Source organism: Hyperolius riggenbachi, chromosome 12 (assembly GCF_040937935.1).
Source record: "Hyperolius riggenbachi isolate aHypRig1 chromosome 12, aHypRig1.pri, whole genome shotgun sequence".
NCBI classification, from domain to species: domain Eukaryota; kingdom Metazoa; phylum Chordata; class Amphibia; order Anura; family Hyperoliidae; genus Hyperolius; species Hyperolius riggenbachi.
The window spans coordinates 109,194,330-109,222,187 of record NC_090657.1 but is presented as its reverse complement, the minus strand read 5'-3'; the positions used below and the strand labels follow the sequence as shown (position 1 = coordinate 109,222,187).

The following is a 27,858-nucleotide window of genomic DNA, read 5'->3' as shown; positions in this document are numbered from 1 at the left end:
TTGGTCTGTGATCTATTCCTGCTATATAAACCCCTGGCATTCAGTTACTCGCTGTCCGTTATAGCTTTTAGTTCTCTGAGCGCTGGACCTTGCTTTACTACTTAGTCTAGTTATAGTTCCGGAGAGCTACATATCATATATTGCGCATCAGCGCGATATATATGTACTCTAGTCAGTCAGTATTGTATTATTGTAATATTGTATATTGTTCTGTGTATCAACCTTTGCCTGCTTCTTGACCTCATTTCTGCCTAGCCCCTCTGTATTACTGCCATCTGATATCTGTGTATGACTCGGCCTGTCCCTGACTTCACTCCTGTTTGATCCTTCCACTACGACTGACATCTGACCTATGTGTATGACTTCGGCCTGTATAACGTTTTCGCACCTGTCTTAGCCTACTGTACTTTAGCCATCTGATTACCAGTGTATGATCCTAGCCTGTTGACCTTGCTCTGCCTCAGTCCCTGTGTACCGCATATCTCTGACTTTGTGTATGACCTAGGTTGACGATCTGACCTCGATTATCAAATATTCAGTGTACACTTCATAGCCTGCATCACAGCCAGCGTTACAGGCAGCGTCATAGATCAATATAGTTACGATAGTACACATTGAAATCAAACCTATAAATTGCACTAAATATCTGTACACAGAGAGTATGGGCCAATCACTCCAAAGACAGCTCCAAGTATATACTGAAATCAATGAGCAATAAAGAGGCAGATGCCGCATAGAGAAGCACAGCAAAGGAGGAAATAAAGTTGTATGGTTACCTACTCTGTGCATGCAAGTGATCCGCCAGGCTGCCCCCGTAGATCTCACACATTCTGAAATGACAGTTTCTTCGTCAGAGATAACGAAATAAGAGACCGGGGATCCCTAAATACCGGTAGTGAATGTAGTAGGCATGGCCACGCCCCCTTGACGTCACAGCGCTGCGCATCACATGACACGCAGCAGAGGCTTCGTCTAATACTCTGGGAATAAGTAACTAAGGGACGGGATCAAAATTAGAAGGAAAAATAGGAAGAATATTAATAATAGTGAGTCGGAGCAATGAAAGGAGGAAAGGTGAACGTTAGTATTACAATCAGAAGTAAATGTATCATGTGTTTAATACACAATCTACAGGCTAAATCCTATTCACATTACAAAGAAGTATTCAATCTACTGGTCAAAATATATATCTTCATATACAAAAATACAAAAAAGTGCATAGGATTACATACATGATGCAAGTAAAACATTTTTTTTTATAAAATTGTGCGATTTAAAGTGCATAAATGTATTCTTAAAGTGACAGTGCTAAAGTGCAAGAAGAATAATGATGGAAAGTGCAAAAAAAATTAATAAAAAAAAAAAAAAAATTATATATATATATATATATATACAGTGGGTTGCAAAAGTATTCGGCCCCCTTGAAGTTTTCCACATCTTGTCACATTACTGCTACAAACATGAATCAATGTTATTGGAATTACACATGAAAGACCAATGCAAAGTGGTGTACACATGAGAAGTGGAACAAAAATCATTCATGATTCCAAACCTTTTTTACAAATAACTGCAAAGGGGTGTGTGCATAATAATTCGGCCCCCTTTGATCTGAGTGCAGTCAGTTGCCCATAGACATTGCCTGATGAGTGCTAATGACTAAATAGAGTACACCTGTGTGTAATCTAATGTCAGTACAAATACAGCTGCTCTGTGAGGGCCTCAGAGGTTGTCTAAGAGAATATTGGGAGCAACAACACCATGAAGTCCAAAGAACACACCAGACAGGTCAGGGATCAAATTGTTGAGAAATTTAAAGCAGGCTTAGGCTACAAAAAGATTTCCAAAGCCTTGAACATCCCACGGAGCACTGTTCAAGCGATCATTCAGAAATGGAAAGATTATGATACAACTGTAAACCTACCAAGACAAAGCTACCCACCTAAACTCACAGGCCAAACAAGGAGAGCGCTGATCAGAAATGCAGTCAAGAGGCCCATGGTGACTCTGGACGAGCTGCAGAGATCTACAGCTCAGGTGGGAGACTCTGTCCATAGGACAACTATTAGTCATGCACTGTACAAAGTTGGCCTCTATGGAAGACTGGCAATAAGAAAGGCATTGTTAACAGAAAGCATAAGAAGTCCCGTTTGCAGTTTGCCACAAGCCATGTGGTGGACACAGCAACCATGTGGAAGAAGATGCTCTGGTCAGATGAGACCAAAATGGAACTTTTTGGCCAAAATGCAAAACGCTATGTGTGGCGGAAAACTAACAATGCACATCACTCTGAACACACCATCCCCACTGTCAAATATGGTGGTGGCAGCATCATGCTGCAGGGGGTGCATCTCTTCAGCAGGGACAGGGAAGCTGGTCAGAGTTGATGGGAAGATGGATGGAGCCAAATACAGGGCAAACTTGGAAGAAAACCTCTTGGAGACTGCAAAAGACTTGAGACTGGGGCAGAGGTTCACCTGCCAGCAGGACAATGACCATAAACATAAAGCCAGGGCAACAATGGAATGGTTTAAAACAAAACATATCTATGTGTTAGAATGGCCCAGTCAAAGTCCAGATCTAAATCCAATCGAGAATCTGTGGCAAGATCTGAAAACTGCTGTTCACAATTGCTGTCTATCTAATCTGACAAAGCTGAAGCTGTTTTGCAAAGAAGAATGGGCAAGGATTTCAGTCTCTAGATGTGCAAAGCTGGTAGAGACATACCCTAAAAGACTGGCAGCTGTAATTGCAGCAAAAGGTGGTTCTACAAAGTATTGACTCAGGTGGCCGAATAATTACACACACCCCACTTTGCAGTTATTTATTTGTAAAAAAAATGTTTGGAATGATGTATGATTTTCGATCCACTTCTCACATGTACACCACTTTGTATTGGTCTTTCACGTGGAATTCCAATAAAATTGATGCATGTTTGTGGCAGTAATGTGACAAAATGTGGAAAACTTCAAGGGGGCCGAATACTTTTGCAACCCACTGTATATATAAAATAATAAAATACATAAAAAGTGTAAGTATACAGGGGATTTGAAAAATCTTCGATTAATAAGGTTTCAATATCATACACCAGATCCAGGTGGAATACTCACAAACCCATTCTGAAAATTGGTTAGAGTTCACGGTATCAAATATAATCCAGTGCAAAAACACACAACAACACCATATATAAGTGCTGATTCCTCACCATAAGGATCCATACAAAAGTGACTATATCAGTGAATCAAGCATGCAAAAAACATGCAAAAAAACGCTGCTATTTAGAAGCAGCATGACCACAAACCTCAATACAACAAAAAACTAAAAACCAATGGTGAAAGTGACATACATATAGAATGCATCATATACTCACATCCACTCTATTTCTTGGCATATCTACTAGAAGGACCAAAACATGAAATATAATATTCATAATCATATAGAAACATAATTATGACAGTGCCTCGCAGGGCTGGACCAAGGCAGAGGCGAGAGAGGCTCCAGCCTCTGGGCGCAGTGTGGGATGGGGCGCACAACTCACTGAGCTATCATTCCCCTATTGTGTTTAAAGCAGAGAGAAATAAGAAAAGGGGATTCATGGCAGTGACTGCAAGCCAGATAACTAGAGATTAAGGTGTTGGGGGCCTTGGGCCGCCTCTTAGTCCAATAACAATCAGTGTGTGGCAGCTGTGGTGGGAGGGATGGAGGGGCGCACTTTGGCGTCGCAGCCTTGGGTGTTGGAGGACCTTGTCCCGGCTCTGGTGCCCTGTCAAACATGAGTGGGAGGTCTACATGAATAAGATAGTGTATATAAGTAAGGAAGAAAGGATACCCACCTATACACTTTCTAATTGTCAAAATAAGCAAGGAATGAAACCAAAAGGAGAAAACGAGAGGACAGAGGATGCAATACAGCTCTGATAAAACAAACTGATATTAGGAACACCCTCTGTAAGGGCGTGTAATCCCAGCTTGTTACAGGACCTATATAAAAGGCACCTCTCCACAGATTCCAACCTAGCCACCATGGCCAGGACTAACGAGCTGTCCATGGATGTCAGGGACAGGATTTTAGACCTGTTCAAGACTATCACCAAGCAGCTTGGTGAGAAGGTGGCAACAGTTGGAGAAATAATTTGCAAATAGAGAAAACGCTAAATAATTGTCAATCCCCCGGAGTCTGGAGCTCCATGTAAGATCTCACCTCGTGGAGTTGCAGCAATCATAAAAACTGTGACTAAGCAACCCAGAACTACATGGTTCGAACTTGTCAATGATATCAGGGCTGCTGGGATAATAGTCACCAAGAAAACAATTGGTAACAAACTACGCCATGACGGAATCAAATCTTGTAGACCCTGCAAGGTCCCCCTGCTCAATACAGCACATGTAAAGGCATGTCTGCATTGTGCCAATGCACATCTGAATGATCCAGAGGAGAACTGGATGAGTGTTGTGGTCAGATGAGTCCAAAATCGAGCTCTTTGCATTAACTCACCATGTTTTGAGGAGGAAGAAATTTGCCTATTATTATTATTTTATTATTATTATTTTTTATTTATATAGCGCCAACATATTCCGCAGCGCTTTACAAAGCACAATAAGACGATAAGGGGAACATAGATACAACTAACAAATGTACAGCAGAGTTCCAAGCAGCACAAATATTGTTACAAAGCAGTAAACATTAGGAGGATGACCCTGCCCTTGCGAGCTTACACTCTAATGGGTAGTGGGGGACACACTAGGTTAGGGGGTGGAGGATGGATGAGGCAGTGACCCTTTGCCTCTGATTACAATGTGACAGATAAGGGCTATAGAATGTTATAAGCTTGTCTGACCCCAAGAACAACATCCCCACCATCAAACATGGAGGTGGGCACATTATGCCTTGGGGGTTTTTCTTGGTAAGGGGAAAAGACACCTTCACCACATCGAAGGGAAAATGGATGGGGCCAAGTAGTGTCAAATCTTGGGTGAGCACCTCCTTCCTTCAGCCAGGGCATTGAAAATAGATCATGGATATATTCCATTATAACAATAACCCAAAACACATGGCCAAGTAAACAAGAGTGGCTCAAGAATAAGCAAATGAACGTCTGGGGTGGCCTAACCAGTCTCCAGACTTGAATCCAAAAGAAAATCTGTGGCGTGAGCTAAAGGCTAAAAGGTTCTAGTTGCCAAACAGCCTTGAACTTTACTGACTTGGGTGGGCCAAAATCCCTCCTGAGATGTGTGCAAATCTGGTGGCCAACTACAAGAAATGTCTGACCTATGTGATTGCCAACAGGAGTTTTGCCACTAAGTTCTGTTTAATCTTTTGATAGGGGATCATTTACTTATTTCACTCATTACAATGCTCCTATCAAGCTCTTACTTTGGGACACTGGGTCTTTAGGGTTCTTTTGTTGTTAGTTGACATCTCACCGCTACAATAAATCTACCATTACAATTACAGGCTGGTCATTTCTTGGTCATAGGGCAAACAAGCAAAATCGCCAGGGGATCAAATACTTATTTTTCTTACTGTATATGAAATAGCCATGTCAGTAAAAATGCAAGGCAGTACGGAGTTAATCAGTAATAGCCTGGCTTTAAAATTGCATGGCTTCACAAGCCTAGAGGGGTTTTGTCCAAGATAAGGTTTAGGACAGCATGACAATAACTGACATGTCTTCCATCTTTCAAATATTGTTGACAGTTGATTCAGACCCTTCATTCTGCAGTTGTCCTTGCCACATCAGAGTGATCCTTGGAATAACTGTTCTGTTTATTATATAAATGAAAGGATCTCAAATGGCCTCAATTCACTAACCTTAACTCCTGTCCTTAATAACTCTTCTGAGCTGTTTTACAGTTATCACTATTATATCACTATAGTGATAACTGTAAAACAGCTCAGAAGAGTTATTAAAGACAGGAGTTAAGGTTAGTGAATTGAGGCCAAAGGCTTGTCTGTGATTTTAACTCAACTAAATACCTTTCGGTTAAAGTAAGGAAGGTCAGCATGTATCTTTATAATTTTTGGCATTTAGATAGATCCTTCTCCAATTGACAACTTGTGCATGACTGCCATGTCTCCCACGCCCCATCAAAAATCAGTTGATTGGGAATCGTTTGAGGCATCGACTTCTAGCAGATTTGATCAGATTCTAGCAGATTTGGCTGGGTGTTGATGCAAAAAAATCTATATGTGCATGACCACTTTAGGTCTTTGGACTCGAGTAATTAATGAAGTTAATTTGGCAGAATCTATAGTAAGAATACCCAATATATGCATAGTTTCTATAATAACTCTGACTTCTTTGCATGTGTTGTTACAATAGAATGTAATTGCTATCATGAGTAAATTGACGCCTGTGTACAGTCTACAGGCTACATACTGGCATTGAATTCACAAATGTTAGTATCTACATTTGCATGCAGCATATGTTATCAGAGACTGGATATGTGATACCTGTGCTGTGCTCCCATCTGTTACCTCCTCCTCCACCTCTCCTCTCCAGTTACACCTGCACCTTTTGTAAATGCTGGTCATTTTTCTGTCACCAACAGTTACAAGTCTTGGGAAAGAGCTTGGTGTTTGTGAAAGTTGCTGTCTACCCCCCTGACCTGTCTTCTGTGTTATCTGGTGAGTAGCCTATGGCTGGCTGTAATATGGCATATTAGTGCATAAGATGTTAGATTCCATCAGTGGAAGCATTGTATGAGGACAGATGTTGTAGGCAAATAAAGCAACATTTCCTCTCCTATCAGTCCAGTTTATATTAAAAAATAAACTCTGCGAGTAATGCAAAAACCATTTCTCATACTTTTCATTTGTCATTGGTCTTTTATATTTTTAAACTGTTACTCAGATAAAATATGTATTGTCCACAGGCATGTTTCCTCTACACAGTCATCATGTATCTTCCTGTGTATAGGAATGGCTGCACTTTAGCTAAGAATCATAAAGAAATCCACTCGCAAATTGCTTTTGAATATTCATTCTTAAATGTTTAGCTTTGTGTAAGGCTACTTATAAAAGATTTATATGTCTATGCTTATTTAGTTTTATTTACTGCAATGAACAAGCTGTGGTCACATACCTACACTACAGAGAACACTGTGTTCTTGGTCGTGGGAGGTGCTCGTTAGCCAGGTATGCCCCTAGATATTAGCATTAGGTAGTAATGTGCCTCCAATTGTATTGGGTAGCCATATGTATCCTCCAATAGTATTAAGAAGCCAGATGTGCCACCATTAGTATTCGGTATCCAGATGTGCCCCCAATAGTATTAGGTATCCAGATGTGCCCCCAATAGTATTAGGTAGCCAGATGTGCCCCCAATAGTATTAGGTAGCCAGATGTGCCCCAATAGTATTAGGTAGCCAGATGTGCCCCAAATATGATTAGGTAGCCAAATGTGTCTCCAGTATTAGGTAGTCCCTCCCACTGCAGGCAGCCAGATCTGCCCACATAATTATGTAGCTCCCTCACTATAGATAGCAGATGGTAGATGTGTCCCCAGAACCCCAGTACTAGTCTTCTCTGTATAGTTAGCAGATGTGCTACTGTTTTGATAGTACCCCCCTCCCCATATAGGTAGCCAGATATGTCCTGACATTATGTAGCCCCCTCAGTATAGATAGCAGAAGTACTGTATTAGGTAGGCCATCAGTATAAGGGACAGATAGCCCCAGTAAAAGTAGTCAGCTGTGCCCCCAGTATTTAGTAACCCCCCAGTATAGGTAGCAGATGTACCCCTAATGTTAGTTCCCCCCACCCCATATAGGCAGGAGATGTGCCCCCGGTATTTAAAGGTTTCCCCCAGCAAATGTAGCAGATGTGTGGAGACAGAGTATGAGAGGTTACTCACCTCTCGACATCCAGCGAAGGTGGCTCTCTATCAACAGCATGTCCAACATCCCCTCTATAACTGCACAGTATCTGTCATCATGTGACGTGACAGCATGTGCCAGAAGGTCACATGAGGACTGACACCTGTAACCATGGAGACGGGATGCTAGACTGTTGGCTGGAAGACATATCCCATTGCTGGATGGCAGGAGGTGAGTAACATCTCGCCCTGGCTAGCACTCGGGGGAACATGGGGTATACTTTATCCCATGAACATTCTCACAGCAAACTAGAAGTTATATCTGTATTGTAGAATTCCCAGGCAGGTGGGTGATAAGGGTGGCTGTTGTGCGTAAAATAAAAAACACACTTGCAGCTTTTGTAGGTGTAGACACGAAGGGCAAAGATGCTTTGCTTTTAAATACCTGAGGTTCATGTGCGTCCACTGTAGACCTGTACAGCCAATCACAGATGATGGGGAAAGCTCATGCAACATAAGGCACAACATTCTGTGTGCAAACATACCGGTACATTTGCCCCATCAACTCCATGGAAATGTCAAATGCTGCCAGTACAAGTCTCCTACTATGTAGTAACTTCTAGTTTGTGAGCATGTATGCAGCACAGGTTGGTGCTCTCCATTGTCTCTTAAAGGACTTACGAGGCCAAGTACAGTAAAAAAAAAAAAAAAAAGTTAGCTACCTGGATCAGCTGGTAAGGCATGGAGGACGCCGTCCGCGCCCTCCGTGCCGTTCTGCCTGGTCCCCGCCGCCGAAAAGCCCCCCGAACGGTCCCCGACCGCGCGGCCCTGGTCGGGCTCCCCAGCCTGTACCAAGATGGCCGCCGGAGCTGGCCGCGGCTGCGCAGTCCGCATAGCCGCAAGTGCGGCTGCGCAGCTCTAAGGCCAACCCCCCGATCCACGCTACTGTTAGGTGATCGGGAGGTTGGCCTTAGAGCTGCGCAGCCGCACTCGCGGCTATGCGGACTGCGCAGCCGCGGCCAGCTCCGGCGGCCATCTTGGTACAGGCTAGGGAGCCCGACCCGGGCCACGCGGTCGGGGACCGTTCGGGGGGCTGTTCGGCGGCGGGGACCAGGCGGAACGGCACGGAGGGCGCGGACGGCGTCCTCCGTTCCTTACAAGCTGATCCAGGTAGTTAACTTTTTTTATTTTTTTTTCTGTACTTGGCCTCGTAAGTCCTTTAAGGTGGCCATACATCAGGTGACTTGGCAGACCGATCGACCATCCAATTTGATTATTATAATCTAATTGAATGAAAATCGTGCCGACAAGTGCATACCCAACCGACAAAGCGACCAATTTCGGGATGAAAATTGGTTCCAGATGTTTCTCGATCAGGTGCGCGGCGGTAAACGCATGCAATTTCCCGACGATTGAGTGTGATGAAACCCCCGACGCTATCCCCCCTAATGTAAATGTCCCCTTATGTAAATGTATACATTACCTCTCCGCGGCCTCTACTTGTCCCCTGCTGGCTTCTGTCTCTCTCATACACGCGCGCCCCACAAGGTTTCCAAGTAAGGGTGCGCGTCTGATGTCACACATGCACCCTTACTAGGAAACCACGTGGGGCGTGCGTGTATGCAGGGACGGAATCCAGAAAGCCAGCGGGGGACAAACAGAGGCCGTATAGATGTAATGTATACATTTACGAGCATGGGTGACATTTACATTAGGGAGGCAAGGCGCAAGGCCGATTCCGGTTCGATTTCAGCATGAAATTGATCAGGAATCAGCCTGTGGTGTATGGGCAGCTGACCGATCTCTCTCTTATCAGATTCGATAAGAGAGAGATTTGTCTCTTGGTCGAATCTGCCCATATGGGCACCTTTACAATAATGCACATTTGAAGCTCTCGTGGGCCACATAAAATGGTGAGCTTCAGCCTGTGGGCCTGTGGTCTGACACCTAGAATGTTACCTAGTGCTGCATCACATCCTTCCTGTATTACAGTAGTTGGGAAGTTTGTTTCTTTTTGTATTTTTTTTTTGGTGTTGTGCACAGTAAGAAACCAATTTTATTCACTGGTCAATGGGTATAACAGACATACTACTGTAATTTTACATATTTGAAAAATAATATTTCTGCATGTTCTTATTGGTACTTGTATTTTTTGGGGGGAGAAAACCATTTGGCTTTGTCTTTTTACAGTCTGAACGACTTACTGCTGAGTTTTGTACAAGATAAAGTAATTTAAAAGCTGTTTAAAGACTTGACTATTATATGGTGAGACTGTATTGAAAGAAAAAAATCTGATGCTTTTGATGGTACGAAAATCACAGAGCCTGATTAACGCCTGGGTCACACGGGCAGAAAAATTGTGCGTTTAAAGAGACACTGAAGCGAAAAAAAATGATATAATGATTTGTATGTGTAGTACAGCTAAGAAATAAAACATTAGGAGCAGAGACATGAGTCTAATATTGTTTCCAGTACAGGAAGAGTTAAAGTGGATCCGAGACGAACTTTTACTCATTGCATAATAGTATTCCTTTCCTATTGTTTATGGGGCATACCTCAAGCCAAATACTTTTTGTTTTAATGTTCTAAATCCGTATAAACTAAATAAGCCACTCCCACAGGTTTTCAGAGAGCCAAGGCACTTTCAGACAGTAGCAAGGGCTCATGGGAGCTCAGTCTGGGCAGGAGGAGGGGGAGGTATTACTAGCCAGAGATTTCAGAGGCAGAGGGGAGGAGGGAGTATGAGGGGGGATTCGTTTTCTTTGCTCAAGATGCAGATAAGCCTGCCTCTGTGTAATGTTTATAAACAACATGTCTGCCCTCATTGTATCACAGGAATAAATATTCTTATTCTATTAAAGCTGTTTGCAGCTAGATTTGCTGTGTCAACTATCTAAACTTTAGGTAAGATATATAGACAAGTTACTTGTTATAGTTAGTTTTTCATCTCGGATCCGCTTTAAGAAACTCCAGTTGTTATCTATGCAAAAAAGCCGTTGAGCTCCAGGACTTTGAAAGTCGCAGAGAGCTCGGTCTTCTGAAGCTTATTATCTCATCTGTCAGTCACAGTATTTTATTTTTCTCTCCAGAGGACAGTTCAATAGTTCACAAGACTGCTCTGTAAAATCATTTAGAATGCTGAGCAGTGTGTAAACTGATGCAATGTTATAAAAAAACACTATATAACTGAAAATAAAAATATTAGAATATTTTCTTTGCTACTAATGTTCTAGTAATTACCAGTACTACACAACCAATTCATTATATCATTTTTTTTTTCACTTCAGTGTCTCTTTAAGTCTTACTGAGTGCCCTTTTACAGTACATGTGATTCCGATTTTGATGGGAATTTACATGCAATTCTGATTCTTATTTTTTTTTTATGTAATTTAAATAAGTCCTGCATGCTGCGTTTTTTTCTTCTTGTGTTGCTAGCAGCTAGTGAAAAAATGGGAATCGGAAGTCGGAATTGCGAATGGCAGTGTGAGGGCTAGAACGCACCAAAATCGCTATGGCAATCACTAGTGCTTAGGGATTTGCAATCGTGATTTTGTGAAGTGATTTTTGAATAAATGAGCGTTTTTGCTCATTCACTCAAGCTTAACCACTTGAGGACCCACCCTTTACCCCCCCTTAAGGACCAGCGCTGTTTGAAGGGATCTGTGCTGGGTGGGCTCTGCAGCCCCCAGCACAGATCAGAGGGCACGCAGAGCGATCAGATCGCCCCCCTTTTTTCCCCCCTATGGGGATGATGTGCAGGGGGGGTCTGATCGCTCCTGCGTGCAGGCTAGTTGCGGGGGGGGGCACCTCAAAGCCCCCCTCCGCGGCGACATTCACCCCCTCCCTCTCCTACTTCTCCCTCCCGGTGATCCGGGCTGCACAGGACGCTATCCGTCCTGTGCAGCCAGTGACAGGACGTCCCCTGTCACATGGAGGCGATCCCCGGCCGCTGATTGGCCGGGGATCGCCGATCTGCCTTACGGCGCTGCTGCGCAGCAGCGCCGTACAATGTAAACAAAGCGGATTATTTCCGCTTGTGTTTACATTTAGCCTGCGAGCCGCCATCGGCGGCCCGCAGGCTATTCACGGAGCCCCCCGCCGTGATTTGACAGGAAGCAGCCGCTCGCGCGAGCGGCTGCTTCCTAATTAATCAGCCTGCAGCTGGCGACGCAGTACTGCGTCGCTGGTCCTGCAGCTGCCACTTTGCCGACGCGCGGTATGAGTGCGCGGTCGGCAAGTGGTTAAAGCGGAATATAACCCTGCATTTCAACTTTGCTCTAAAACATTATTTACAGCATATTATATACAACCAGCATTTTTTTTTTTTACTAGACCAGCATTGGAAGGGTTACACACTGTTATGATCATGTCTGCAGCGTTTACTGCTGGCTGCAGTGGTATTGTAACCCAAGCAGTTCTGATGTCATTACATGCATTTTCTTGCATAGTTTGGTTTGCACTTAGACTAGTTGCTGATTCCATCTGCAGTCACTCTGAAATTAATGACAGTTTAACATGCTCTTGTGTAAACAAACATTGTCTGCTGCAGTGGAGGGGCAGTCCCTTTCCTGCAGGCTGCATATCATTGTCTGCCTTTTCCTGCTATCAGCCTGTGATTAATTACCATTCACTTGTGTGGGAATCTGCAGGTCTGCTCCCATTGGATGACCTCAGTATAAAGAACTGCTTCCTGCAATGTCTCATGGGCTACCATAGTCTCAGATTCTATCTGTTACTCTGCTCGTGCCCCACCTCGTTCCTGGTCCGTGTGGACTGCGCTGACTCCTGCGAAGGGGTCAGCGAGTCCTCCTAGTTCTGCTCTTGTTCTAGAAGTTGTTACTTGCTTGTCTTGTGTCATATATTGGTTCATCGCCAATATATACGCATACTTGCGCATTTTGTTATTTTCCTTGAATTCGTGTTACGTTGATACATCAGTGTCGCTGATATATACGTACACGAACTGTTTATATCCTGTGTTCCGTTAGTCAGCGTTCCAGCACGCTGAGCTAGTTATCCTGTTCCTGGTCCTGTTTGTGGATTGCGTTCATCTCTGCGAAGAGATAGCGAATCCTTCTGAGTCCTGTTCCCTGTATTACTCCAGTCTTAGTCAGAGTTCCTGCTTATGTCATATATCGGTTCATTGCCGATATATACATATGTTAGTCAGACGTTACGAATAGTTTCATTGATAGCTGTAATTGTAATACGCTAGGAAATCATACTTATTGTATATTTATCTGTGTTACGTTCATCTATCTTGATCCTGCTATTTTCTGACTATCCTGTCCTGTCTTTGTGAGGCACGCCATCGCCGCAACGCATTAGCTGCCTCATTCCAGTCTGTCTGGTTTTGGACGCTTGCTGTCGCTGAGTGGCCGCTAGCTAGCAAGCGTTCATTCTGTCTACTTGTTCTGATCTCCTCAGTCCTGGTTTATGCGCTCAGCGCTACTTTGCGCTGAGACGTTATTACGAAAGTGTTGTTTGTGGCTGTTCGGATCTGCACCGGCTCTGTGCACCACAATCTCCTATTGGAGTCAGTCCTCTCCTCCACTAAACTGGGGATATCCTGATCCCTTGTGCTGGTGTGTGTACCTCCTTCACGTCAGCTTATGTGTTGTATGCTGACTGTGGAGATTACACCTCCAAGCTTAACATTATGGTAGCCCCATTACCAATTCCCATTGTGGGGGGGGGGGGGGTTCCCAGCAAAAATTACACTGTTTGTTATGGTTCCTGTTCCTTTAAGAAATTTGAAAAACTCAATTCTGAAACAGAAAATGAGTTTTTTTCTGAATGTACCAGGTTCCTGGCCAATCCCGAGCTCCAGGCTACTCCTGTTTCAACGTGGGCCCCCCAGCTAGTTTATGTTTTATTTAAGGGAAGATTGTTTCAGTGGGCCTACGATGTCTTGGATCATACCAATTTAACCACTTGAGGACCCACCCTTTACCCCCCCTTAAGGACCAGCGCTGTTTGGATCTGTGCTGGGTGGGCTCTGCAGCCCCCAGCACAGATCCGCGGCCACACAGAGCGATCAGATCGCCCCCCTTTTTTCCTCACTAGGGGGATGATGTGCAGGGGGGGTCTGATCGCTCCTACCTGCAGGCATGTTGCGGGGGGGGCACCTCAAAGCCCCCCTCCGCGGCGACATTCTCCCCCCTCCCTCTCCTACCTGCTCCCCCGGGAGATCTGGGCTGCACAGGACGCTATCCGTCCTGTGCAGCCAGTGACGGGACGTCCCCTGTCACATGGCGGCGATCCCCGGCCGCTGATTGGCCGGGGATTGCCGATCTGCCTTACGTACAAATGTAAACAAAGCGGATTATTTCCGCTTGTGTTTACATTTAGCCTGCGAGCCGCCATCGGCGGCCCGCAGGCTATTCACGGAGCCCCCCGCCGTGAATTGACAGGAAGCGCGGCTGCTTCCTGATTAATCAGCCTGCAGCTGGCGACGCAGTACTGCGTCGCTGGTCCTGCAGCTGCCACTTTGCCGACGCACGGTATAAGCGTGCGGTCGGCAAGTGGTTAAAAGAGAGACCACTGGAATTTCTAGCGTTTGTGATCCATAACTGGCTGCGCAAAACCGATTTGCCTAGCCCTTTTGATAAGCTCCTGGCAGCTTGTCAATCAGCTGCTCCTTCTACTGCCTACAAAAATAATCAGCAAGCAGATAATTGTTCTGATAACTTTTCTTCTGCTAAGGCAGTAGGGTCTAAAGCCAAACGTAAACGCTCCAAAAGAAAAGCGTTACAATCAGCGGAGTCGTTGCCCTTGGCGACTGCGCATCAGATCTGTAATGAGACTCCGCCAGTAGCAGATAATGAAATTCAGTCACCATTCAGGGGAGTCAAATGGACCTATGAAACTACTAATGAACTTTCATTGCTAGCCAGGGAAAATAAAGGTTCTTGTTTAAATGAATTATCTGAATATGATTATGAAGATATATTACAGAGTATTGAACAGATCAATTTATTCGTGCAGCAAGGGAAATTTGCATACACTACAGTTCAACACTTGCTACAGGTACTGGAGATCCTTAGGAATAAGAAATCGGCCAATCACCTGCTAAATAACCCAATGTATGTTTCTGCCACTAACACATTTGCAAACTATGATCAGCCGGAATGCTCAGCTGTTAAATATGCATGGGATCCTCCATTTGAGAAAGGAGAGATGGAAGCCCTGGTCTATGAATGGAAGAAAGATGCAAGTTCATTTTGTCAGTTTTACAGTGCAAAAAGTGAATTAGTATTGAATGCATGCATTAAGTCTGCCTATAACCTAATAAAAACTGGTGTGTGTGGGTATGACTTTGTGGCTCCATTGATCGATGTGTGGAGAATGATTCTGGACGATTTTTATGCGATTCAATCAGTTGATACCAGGGAAGACACACTGTCAAGTGGAGATTGTTCCACTTCCTCAGTTCCTGAGGACTCGCTTGCTTCAGCACCTTTGGCTGATTCAGCGAGTGATTCAGAGCTCCTTTTGTGTGAAATTGAAGTTCCTGTAATTCCACCCTGTACCATGGATAACTCAGTGTTACTTCCCAGTAAGACAGAAATTACTAATACTTCCTTAATCTTGCCCTGCACAAATTTCTCAGCAGAGGACCCAGAGGTCCTGCTGACTTCTGAGTCCAGCCTAGCCAGTACTCATGAGTCTTTGTTCAGTGAAACAGACACCAGAAAAATCTTGCCTGTCTCTGCAAACACTTCTGCAGAAATTACCTGTGTTAATAAAGTTCAACTCCTGTCTGATCCAGCAGATGCCAATAGATGCACTACATCAGTTTCTGAGTCCCAGCAATCCTGTCCAGAAATCTCAGAACCCCAGCATCTGAATTTTCCAATTTCACAATTGAATGGTGATTTAGATGCGCAAACATTGTGTTTTGATCTTCCTGTTTCTACACCTCACTCTAGTTTCATGAATAACTCAGAGCGTCTGCTATGTGAGTCCGAAATCGCAGAATTATTACCGTGTTCAGAAAATGTTCCAGTGAACTTGCCCTGTACCATGAATTGTGCAGTAGATCTCTCCAATGAAACTCAGGTCACAGAATCATTATGCTGTCCAGCAGGTGCTTCCATGGTTTTGCCCTGCAGTGTGGACTGTTCGGTGATCCTGTCCAGTGAAGCTGTGGTCACAGAGTCTTATGCTTCACCCAGTACTTTGGATACTTCAAACCCTCTAGCAGAACAGTCTGAGGCACTGCTTACCTCAGTTGGTGTTGCAGTAATATATACTTGTCTAGCAGCTGTTTTGGAATTACAGTCTGCTCTAATAAAACTTGATGAATTTCTGCCCAGCGAAGCAGAAGCCATTGAAATATTGTCCTCGTCAGCAAGTGTGTTAGATACCTTGCCCTGTACACAGTCTGATTTAACCAATGTTGTTGAGTCCCTCTCCAGTGTTGTAACAGCCGAGGAACTCCAGCCCTGTCCTCTGAATGTTTCAAAAGTCTTGCCCTGTAACATGGATAATTCTGACTCGCTGGAAAAAATAATAGAAATCTCAGAATTTCAGTCCGGGTTAATGAGTGTTTCTGAAACCCAGCCCTGTATCCTGGAAAATTCTGGTTCTCTGGCCGGTGTGGCAGAAGTTCCTGAGTCCCCTTCCTGTCCAGTGAGTTACTCAGTTTTGCCTAGTTCAGTGGGGATTGCTGCACTACTGACTTGTTTTGCAGCCCTTCATGAGCTCCAATCCAGTGTATTTGATGAGTCTCTGTCTAGTCCAGAAGAAGTTATGGGAACCCTGTCTAGTTCGGTGCATACATCAGAAGATTTGTCCTGTCTTGTAAATGCCCCTGAACATGATTTGTTAATAACTTTGCTGGAATCAGAGACATCTAAGTCTGATCCTGCATTTTTTAGTGAGAATCCAGTAACTGTGAAGTCTAGTCATGATGATTTTTTTTTGCCCAGTCCTGGTTTCGGTCCTACCTTGACTGACTTTGAGGTTTGCAGTTCCTTGACATGCCCAGAAGTCTCTCTTGTGCCGGTGTGCCCAGATGTGCTTCGTATGCCAGAGTGCCCAAGTGTGTCTGTGTTGGCGTGCTCACACGCTTCCCTAGTGGAGACATGTTCTGATGTTGCCGGTTGGCCTGCATGCCCGGAGATGGTTCTGGTCCCTAAAAACCCTGATCTTGATGTTTGTCCTTGTGACCCTGACTCTAGAGTTGCCCTGGGTTCCATAGGGGTTCTTGATGGTTCTCCATGTGAGCCTAAGGGGCGTTCTGACCTGTGGGGATCTCTTTGGAGCTTCCAAGTGTTCTGGGAGATCTCTGAGGAAACTTGTCCTGGTACCTTGGACTGGTTCAACGGTGGGTTTTGTGTTGGTGGGGACAGTTCCGGTGGGCATTGCAAAGGCTTTGGCGTTTTTGGACAGTCCCGGGAAGGCGGTGGGTATCGCTCAGAGAGTTTCTGGGGGCTTTTCTCTGGAAGTCGTGCTTCTGATGGGTATCACACTGAGGCTTGTGGTGCTGACGGGCATGGTTCTGTAGGTTCTGGTTCTGATGGGTCCAGTCTTGTGGGGACTGATTCTGGAATTTGGTCTTGCCGGGCTGTCCCGGTCATCATGAATTATCAGTCAGATTGTTTTGTTGGGAATTTCAGTTTCGAAAAGCGTCTGGTATCCGCTTTTAAGGGTGGGGGGGGGGGGTAATGTTATGATCATGTCTGCAGCGTTTACTGCTGGCTGCAGTGGTATTGTAACCCAAGCAGTTCTGATGTCATTACATGCATTTTCTTGCATAGTTTGGTTTGCACTTAGACTAGTTGCTGATTCCATCTGCAGTCACTCTGAAATTAATGACAGTTTAACATGCTCTTGTGTAAACAAACATTGTCTGCTGCAGTGGAGGGGCAGTCCCTTTCCTGCAGGCTGCATATCATTGTCTGCCTTTTCCTGCTATCAGCCTGTGATTAATTACCATTCACTTGTGTGGGAATCTGCAGGTCTGCTCCCATTGGATGACCTCAGTATAAAGAACTGCTTCCTGCAATGTCTCATGGGCTACCATAGTCTCGGATTCTATCTGTTACTCTGCTCGTGCCCCACCTCGTTCCTGGTCCGTGTGGACTGCGCTGACTCCTGCGAAGGGGTCAGCGAGTCCTCCTAGTTCTGCTCTTGTTCTAGAAGTTGTTACTTGCTTGTCTTGTGTCATATATTGGTTCATCGCCAATATATACGCATACTTGCGCATTTTGTTATTTTCCTTGAATTCGTGTTACGTTGATACATCAGTGTCGCTGATATATACGTACACGAACTGTTTATATCCTGTGTTCCGTTAGTCAGCGTTCCAGCACGCTGAGCTAGTTATCCTGTTCCTGGTCCTGTTTGTGGATTGCGTTCATCTCTGCGAAGAGATAGCGAATCCTTCTGAGTCCTGTTCCCTGTATTACTCCAGTCTTAGTCAGAGTTCCTGCTTATGTCATATATCGGTTCATTGCCGATATATACATATGTTAGTCAGACGTTACGAATAGTTTCATTGATAGCTGTAATTGTAATACGCTAGGAAATCATACTTATTGTATATTTATCTGTGTTACGTTCATCTATCTTGATCCTGCTATTTTCTGACTATCCTGTCCTGTCTTTGTGAGGCACGCCATCGCCGCAACGCATTGGCTGCCTCATTCCAGTCTGTCTGGTTTTGGACGCTTGCTGTCGCTGAGTGGCCGCTAGCTAGCAAGCGTTCATTCTGTCTACTTGTTCTGATCTCCTCAGTCCTGGTTTATGCGCTCAGCGCTACTTTGCGCTGAGACGTTATTACGAAAGTGTTGTTTGTGGCTGTTCGGATCTGCACCGGCTCTGTGCACCACAATCTCCTATTGGAGTCAGTCCTCTCCTCCACTAAACTGGGGATATCCTGATCCCTTGTGCTGGTGTGTGTACCTCCTTCACGTCAGCTTATGTGTTGTATGCTGACTGTGGAGATTACACCTCCAAGCTTAACACACACAGAGCTTGAAAGGGATACTGTAGGGGGTCAGGGGAAAATTAGTTGAACTTACCCGGGGCTTCTGATGGTCCCCCGCAGACATCCTGCGCCCGTGCAGCCGCTCACCGATGCTCCGGCCCCGCCTCCGGTTCACTTCTGGAATTTCTGACTTTAAAGTCTGAAAACCACTGCGTCTGCTTTGCCGTGTCCTCGTTCCCGCTGAGGTCACCAGGAGCATACTGCGCAAGCCCAGTATGGTCGGTGCCTGTGCAGTATGCTCCTGAGCGAGGACACGGCAACACAGGCACAGTGGTTTTCAGACTTTAAAGTCAGAAATTCCAGAAGTGAACCGGAGGCGGGGCCGGAGCATCGGTGAGTGGCTGCGTGGGCACAGGATGCCTGCGGGGGACCATTACAAGCCCCGGGTAAGTTCAACTAATTTTCCCCCGACCGCCCTACAGTATCCCTTTAAAGTTCCGTGGATAGAAATGCTGCCGCATCCGAAGTTTAGATAGATACATTTAAGTAAACACAATGGCCTCAATTCACTAAGCTTAACTCCTGTCTTTAATAACTCTGTTGAGCTGTTTTACAGTTATCACCATGGTGATATAATTGTGATAACTGTAAAACAGCTCTAAAGAGTTATTAAAGACAGGAGTTAGGCTTAGTGAATTGAGGCCAATGTAACAAGTGGTGAATGTTACACACTCTCTGGCTGTCCTCCGGCTCCTGCACAGTCAGAGAGTGTGTGTCACATTCCACACTTGTTACATTGTGTTTACTTAAATGTATCTACCTAAACTTCCGATGCGTCTGCATTTCTATCCACGGAACTTTAAAGCTCTGTGTGTAACCCTTCCAATGCTGGTCTAGTAAAAAAAAAATGCTGGTTGCATATAATATGCTGTAAATCATGTTTTAATGCAAAGTTGAAATGCATGGTTATATTCCGCTTTAATCGCTCCAAAAAAATGCTACATGCAGGGTGTTTGCAATTTCTGAAAAATTACAATGCTGCTGTGGGAACACCCTCATAGGGTTTTCAGTAGCCAAGCGCTTTTCAAAGCACTGACGATCAGAAAAGCACTCAGAAGTGCTCTTAGTGTGCACCAGCCCTAAAAGGAGCCTACCATCATTTCTGCAGGGCAGTTTCTTCAGTTCTAATGAGTGAAGAAGATCCCTACACCGTTATGACAGTTATAAATATAGGTTCATCCACTGTCTTCAGCAAACAGTCTAGCTAATGGACATTAATTATACAGATGTTACTTATTATGCAGATAGGGCTACTATGACTGGTTGAAGTTGTAGCTTTAGTAATCTGGTTGTTATTAGAACTAGACAGGACTGAGCTGAGATGGCTACTACAGGTGCAGAAATAAGAAATTTTAACGCCTCAGGGAAGTTTTAAACCTTTGATGCTATCCAGACTGGGTCTTCGTGGAAAACACCAACAAAGTCAAATGAAAGCAACAGTGCAGGGATCAGAAATTATGGAGCAACCCATGATGACCTTTAAATAACATAACAGGAGGATCTTAAATAACCTCATCTAAACCCAGAAACACACTCCTAACAGAAACTTGTAACTTCAGCGCTGACACCCAAGCAAAGAAACTTGGTATGTACAATCTAGCGTACTACTATCAAATGTTAAAATGTGTACATTGAGGAGACCAAACAGTCCCTGAGTAGCAATGTGTTCCTATATATCAGTATTAGATATATTGATATGCACCAAACCTCCCAGTTAGCAGTATTGAGTAGCTCAGCCCCTCACCCCCGCAGTATTAGGAAGCCATGTATCCCCCCAGATAGTAAAATTAGATAGCCAGGTGTGCCCTTAGATATTGGTATTGAATAGCTATATGTGTCCAATAGATGTATTAGGAGATCGTGTGAGTACCCCCCAAATGTGTTAGGCAACCCCCAGACAGTATTAGTTAGTCCTGTAAGCCCCCAGTTAGCAGCGTTAGGTAGTCTTGGAGTCCTCAAAACATATTAACCAAATGTGCCACCCAAATAGTATTGAGTAGCAGAATGAACCTCTAAATAGTATTAGGTAGCCAGCTCTTCCCATTGTATAGAATTAGATGGCCAAGTGCCTCCCAAACAGAGTGGAGAGGTAACTCACCTGTCCACTCTTCATCGATATGGTCCTACTTCCTCTTTCAGCAGCCCAGCTCCAATGTGTGCTGCTGAGCTATGTCTATTTTCCCACCCAAGTGGTATGTAGCAAGTTTCTTGGTCAAAGTTTCTGCTGGAGCCATAGAGATGGGGATACTGGAGGAGGTCTAGAACACGGATGGGGAGACTGGAGGAGGGCCTTGCTGGAGCATGGACAGGAAAGTTATCACTCTGCTCTACTCTCTGCAGTTAACACAGCCCACCACGGGTCTCCGGATGCCCATAGCAGGCCCACTTATTGTTTAACGGTCCCATAGGTATGCACCTCAGTAGCCTTGTGGGTAATCCGGCTCTGCTTCTATGTCATGAGCGTCCAACCTATTTAATCTAATTTTCTAATTTTTAGTTGAGACCAGTGGGGTGACATACACAACCTAAGTAAGAATGGCCAGTGTATTCACATTGTATGGATACAAGGTTATCATGATGTTGTCTGAGGGATTCATTTTTAGTTTTACCATCTCATTGACTTTAAATGTGCAGGTGCTAAATGATTGGGCTTTTGTTCCATCATGCAGCCATTTTGAAATCAGCTTTTTTAAAAATGGCCGAAGTTCTTTATGCGCACAATTATTATTTCTTAGTACTGATGAGCTTTAAGATGGCTGCCAGAAGATGTACGTTACTCCTTCTCTTATAGATACTAAATGTTCTGAGAAAATTGCAACTGGAGATGGCCCAAACGGTTCGCCGGCGATTCGCCCCCATAGTGCATCATTAGGGTCAAATTTGACCCTCTACATCACAGTCAGCAGGCACATTGTAGCCAATCAGGCTACACTTCCTCCTGGAGCCCCCCCCCCCCCCCCCCCTTATAAAAGGCAGGCAGCATCAGGCATTGGACTTACTCGTGTGCCTGCAGTAATTAGAGAAGGGAGAGCTTCTGCAGAGAGAGCTATAGGGAAAGCTTAGTTAGGCTCTTGTAGGCTTGTTAGCTTGCTCCTTGCTGATTCTTATTGCTAAAAAGCACCCCTGAACAGCTCTTTTGAGAGCTAATCATGTTCTTGTGATCTTTTTTTTTGTGTGGCCCACTTGCATTATATACAGCCCTGTCAGTCAGTCGCAGCTGGCCTTTGGCCCCTTGGTGGTAATTCCTACTGTGCCACTGCCAGGCCCAGCACATTCAGTGAGTGACTACCTGTGTGTGTGACAGGCAGATGCACATTTGTAATCCCAATCACTGACCCTGTTCACTGTTCAGTGCACCTACCTACCTACGTGAGCGCACGCATTGTTAATACCACCAGTCATTGCACCTGTTCACGGTACCTGTGTGTGTGTGTGTGTGTGTGTGTGACAGGCAGCTGCACATTTGTAATACCAATCACTGGAGTGCATACCTGTAAACTGTTCAGTGCACCTACGTGAGCGCAAGCAGTGTAATATACCACCAGTCACTGCACCTGTTCACAGTACCTGTGTGTGACAGCTGCACATTTTGTAATACCAATCCCTGCATACCTGTTCACTGCACCTGTGCGACTGCACGCTGTTTAGTATACCAGTCCATGCATACCAGTTAACTGCACCTGTGTGACTGCACATTGTATTAGTCAAGTCAGTGCATACCTTTCACTTCATCCCCCTCGATATGGACAAAACAGGCAGAGGCAGGCCACCCGGCAGGTTTGTTCGAGCTCGTGCTGACGTGATTTCATGCGGCCCTGGACCAAAGTACAGTACTAAGAAGAAGGCACGTCGCATCAACTCCCAAGATTGTCAGGACGTGGTTGACTATTTAACACAGAACACCTCATCTTCCGCAGCCACCAGCGCTACTACAAGTACCACATCTGCTACATTTGACACTTCGCAGGAGTTATTTGGTGGGGAAATCACTGATTCATAGCCATTATTGTTACAACAAGATGAAGGTGCTAAGCAAGTTACACCGCCTCATATGTCTGAGTTAGGCGACACTATGGACGTAAAGTGTGAGGAGGAAGATGATGTATCTGCTGTTGGTGCAGTTTTGGAGGTGTTTGATACAAGCGAAGCTGGGGGGAATGATTGTGATGATACGGATGCCACGTGGGTTCCCAATAGAGAAGATGAACAGGGGGACAGTTCAGAGGGGGAGTCAGAGAGGAGTAGGAGGAGACGAGTTGCCGAAAGAAGCAGGGGGAGCTCGTCATCAGAAACAGCTGGTGGCAGTGTCCGGCACCATGTATCGCCACCTATGGACAGCCAGCCAACGTGCCCTTCAATGTCAGCTGCTGACGCCACCATAGTGCCCACACCCCAGGGTGGCTCAGGGGTGTGGAAATTTCTTAGTGTGTATGCCAAAGATCAGAGCAATGCCATCTGTACTCTCTGCCACCAAAAATTGAGCCCTGGAAAGGCCAACACCCACGTAGGGACAACTGCCTTACAAAGGCACATGCAGAAAAGGCACAAACTGTAATGGGAAGACCACCTGAGCAAAAGCAGCACACAAAAGCAAAACCAACCTCCTTCTCTTCCTCCTTCAGGTGCATCATCTTCTTCAGCCGCTTTCTGCCTTGCACCTTCACAATCACAGCCAACCTCCTCCACTCCGCCTCTCACCTTGAGCGGCTCCTGCTCCTCTGCCCACAGCAGTAGCCAGATGTCCGTGAGGGAAATCTTTGAGCGGAAGAAGCCAATGTCTGCCATTCACCCCCTTGCCCGGCGTCTGATAGCTGGCTTGGCGGAACTGTTATCCCACCAGCTGTTACCATACCAGCTGGTGGACTCTGAGGACTTCCGAAAATTTGTGGCCATTGGGAAACCGCAGTGGAAGATACCAGGCCGCAATTATTTCTCAAAAAAGGCGATACCCAAACTGTACCGTGAAGTAGAAAGGCAAGTGGTGTCATCTCTGGCACACAGCGTTGGGTCAAGGGTCCATCTGACACGGATGCCTGGTCAGCCAAGCACGGTCAGGGCAGGTACATTACTTACACAGCACATTGGGTCAACCTGGTGACCGATGGCAAGCAGGGAGTACGTGGCTGTGCAGCGGACCAACTTGTGACACCTCCACGGCTTGCAGGCAGGCCTGCTGCCACCTCCTCTCCTTCTCCTCCTGCTACATCCTCTTCGCTGTCGTCCTCCTCCTCCTCCTTGGCTGAGTGGCAACACAACTCTACTGGTGCTGGGATCTCCTTTCCAGCTACACAGCCCCAGCTCCCCAGGGCCTATGCTGCGTGCCAGGTACGATGGTGTCACGCCATCTTAGACATGTCTTGCCTCAAAGTGTAGAGTCACACTGGAGCAGCTCTCCTGGCTGCTCTTAACAAACAGGTGGATCAGTGGCTGACCCCACACCAACCGGAGATCGACAACGTGATGTGTGACAACAGCAGCAATCTCATTTCGGCTTTGAATTTAGGAAAGTTGACACATGTAACCTGCATGGCACATGTGCTCAATCTCGTAATCCAGAGATTTGTGTCGTTAAGTACCCAGGCTTACATGATGTCCTAAAGCAGGCCAGGAAGTTGAGTGTGCATTTCAGGCGGTCTTACACGGCCATGGCACGCTTGGCCGATATTCAGAGGAGAAACAACTTGCCGGTGAGGCGCTTGATTTGCGATAGCCCGACTCGCTGGAATTCGACCCTCCTGATGTTCGACCGCCTGCTACAACAGGAGAAAGCTGTCAAACAGTATCTCTGCAACTACAGTCAAATGACAGAGTCTGGGGAGATGGGGATGTTCTGGCCGAAGTACTGGACACTCATGCGAAATGCCTGTAGGCTAATGCGGCCGTTTGAGGAGGTGACAAACATGGTGAGTCGCAGTGAAGGGGCCATCAGCAACTTGATCCCGTATGCCTTCTTCCTGGAACGTGCCGTGCGTAAAGTGGTGGATCAAGCTGTGGATGAGCGTGAACAGGAACAGTTACAGGAGGAAGCGTTGTGGGATCAATTCTTATCAGAACCAGATTTCCTCAACACCTGTGGCAGCACAGAGGGGGGAGGAGGAGGAGGAGGAGGAAGAGTTGTGTGGGGAAGAGGAGTCAGATGATGAGGAAGGTGTTTTTTTTGAGGAGGAGGCAGCAGAACAACAACCGCAGCAGGCATCGCAGAGGGCTTGTGCTGCTCAACGCTCTCGTGGTATTGTTCGTGGCTGGGGGGAGGAGGAGAACTTACCTGACATCCCTGAGGTAGAGCAAGAGGAGTTGGATAGTACGTCTGGATCCAACTTTGTGCAGATGGTGTCTTTCATGCTGTTCAGCCTGTTGAGGGACCCCCGTATAAAAAAAACTCAGGGGGAATGAGCTGTACTGGGTGGCCATGCTACTAGACCCTCGGTATAGGCACAAAGTGGCGGACATGTTACCAACTCACCTGAAGGCAGAAAGTATGCTGCACATGCAGAACAAGCTGGCAACTATGCTTTACAGTGCGTTTAAGGGTGATGTCACAGCACAATGGAATAAAGGTGCCACTGCCAGTAATCCTCCTCCTCCCATGTCCACGCAGGCAAGGACAGGATGCTCTAGCGATCTCATGGTGATGTCAGACATGCAGACATTCTTTAGTCCAACGTAGACACTGTGAGCAGCGATGAACCCTTGGACTACTGGGTGCGCAGGCTTAACCTGTCGCCAGAGCTGTCCCAATTTGCCATCCAACTTCTGTCTTGCCCTGCCTCAAGCAGCCTGTCAGAAAGGACCTTCAGCGCAGCTGGAGGCATTGTCACTGAGAAGATAAGTCGCCTAGTTCACAAAAGTGTTCAGTACCTCACCTTTATCAAAATGAATGAGGCATGGATCCTGGAGGGATACTGCCCGCCCGAAGACTAAGTCATTCCCCGCACACAGCATCTCTGCATGCACGCCATGTGAGTGACTGCCTGCCCTAAGCTGTCATTCAGCTACCTCAGCCCGACTATATGGGCGTGAAAACCGCAATCGCCTGCACTCTGGCCATGGTATGCACCAGTCCAGCACGGGCGTCACTACACAAACAGCTGTTTGTGGTGCGTTACACAGTGAGTTTGGTCTGTCAGTGTAAAGCCGTACACTAATTACACTCCCTGATTGATGTATACACATGCAAGATGTTTTAAAGCACTTTAGGCCTCCAATTTAGCATGCAATGTGATTTCTGCCCTTAAAACGCTGCAGTGCGTCAAATTTTTCCCGGGTACTTTTGGCATGTATCCCACTCCGGCATGCCCCCCTCCAGGTGTTAGACCCCTTGAAACATATTTTCCATCACTTTTGTGGCCAGCATAAATGTTTCTAGTTTTCAACGTTTGCCTCCCCTTAAAGTCTATTGCGGTTCGCAAAAGTTTGCATGTTCGCGAACGCGGTTCGCAAACCGAAAATCGGAGGTCCGGGCCATCTCTAATTGCAACCTCTCAGTGTGCAGAGGGATCAAATGACATGGAAATGAATTGGGCACATGGGGTCTTATTCACAAAACGTATCTGTTTTTTTTATCTTATTTATGTAAAACATTTTGAGCAACCAGTAAGCATGAAAGTTCTAACAAGTAGGTGAGAAAAGTTAAAATCTTAACGAACGTGTAAGAATTTATTTTGGAAATCAGTGTGCCCATTTTTAAGCTGTTGGTGTGTAGTTTGTGTTCCTTCTTGAATTTTCTTACTTAAAAGAAAAAGTTGCAGTTATGAAAGCCCTTATTTTTAAAGAATGCTGTTACTTTGCAGTTGTGCTGCATAGTCTAGTTCTATATGAGGATCTTATAGGTTTCTGTTTTTAAAGCACCATGCTTGTAGTGTGGCTATGAAAAGCTAATGAAATGATTGGAAACCAGGACTTTGCAAGAATAGCTTCAACATCTCATAAGTAAGTCTGTTACTTCTGCTTGGCCTATAAAAAGACTGTGAAAGTGGCAAGGGGGAAAGGTGATGTTGCTTGGCAACACAGATATATTTCTTTGTGTTGCTAAGTAACATCGTTTTCCTGTAATGCAGCATGTGTATGTTGCTAGGCAACACCACACATTTCTGACACTGCCACATCACAACATGGCAGTGATACTGGTGGATCCATCTTTTGGATATCATTATGAGAAGAGCATTGATGTACAGCAGTATGTGTAGTAGTACATTTAAAGGCACTTTACACGCAGGTACCTATGTAGCTGTTGCATTTACTACCCAGGTAATAAGCTTGTGTGTGTGTGTGTATACACACACACACACACACACACACACACACACACACACACACACACACACACACACACACACACACACACACACACACACACACACACACACACACACACACACACACACACACACACACACACACACACACACACACACACACAGTACTGTAGTGTACTTTGTACTTTTCACAAATTGCTTTAATAAGATCTTACATATATTTTATGAATTAAACAAATGCCATCCCAGAACTTTTCAACTTTGCTGGTGGGGAACACCAGATTACCTTTTGCTTAGTTTCAAAGAATTTTATTAATTTTCAATACAAATAACCAACAGGCAAACAGGCAGAATCTTAGACCCATTGGGACAATTCAAATAGAATAATGGAACCAGTGAAACAATAACAGACAAAAACCATAACAGCTTGAGATCTCAATCTAGTAAAATTAGTAAGTGTGGTACAGTTTTTCTCAAATTACACGTAATATTACATCCAGTATAATAACTCACATGTAGTGGCGTTATGCCAAGTAAAATGCATGCAGTCAACGCAGTCAAAGGCCTTGTGCCTCAGCAAGATATAAAAAAGGCTGCCAGGTTTTTGTGAAGACCTCCAGCGTATCATTAACTATAACTATAAATATAGTAATATAGTAACCTCATAATTTCCCGCCTTGACTACTGCAATGCCCTGCTGTCTGCTCTCCCTATGACCCGAACAGCCCCACTGCAGTCCATCATGAATGCGGCAGCCAGAATTATCCACTGCTCCCATCGCTCCACCACGGCA

The 27,858-nt window shown here is 45.3% G+C and overlaps 1 protein-coding gene across 6 annotated transcripts in view; it reads left to right on the top strand.

The window, feature by feature from the left end:
• Positions 1 to 27,858, top strand: part of SRCIN1 (SRC kinase signaling inhibitor 1) — a 1,481,450-nt gene that overhangs the window by 417,492 nt on the left and 1,036,100 nt on the right. For all 6 annotated transcript variants that reach the window (XM_068262500.1, XM_068262499.1, XM_068262496.1 and 3 more), the window contains one exon: positions 6,550 to 6,625. The gene's annotated coding sequence lies outside the window, so the exon portion shown is untranslated. The remainder of the gene's footprint in view (positions 1 to 6,549; positions 6,626 to 27,858) is intronic.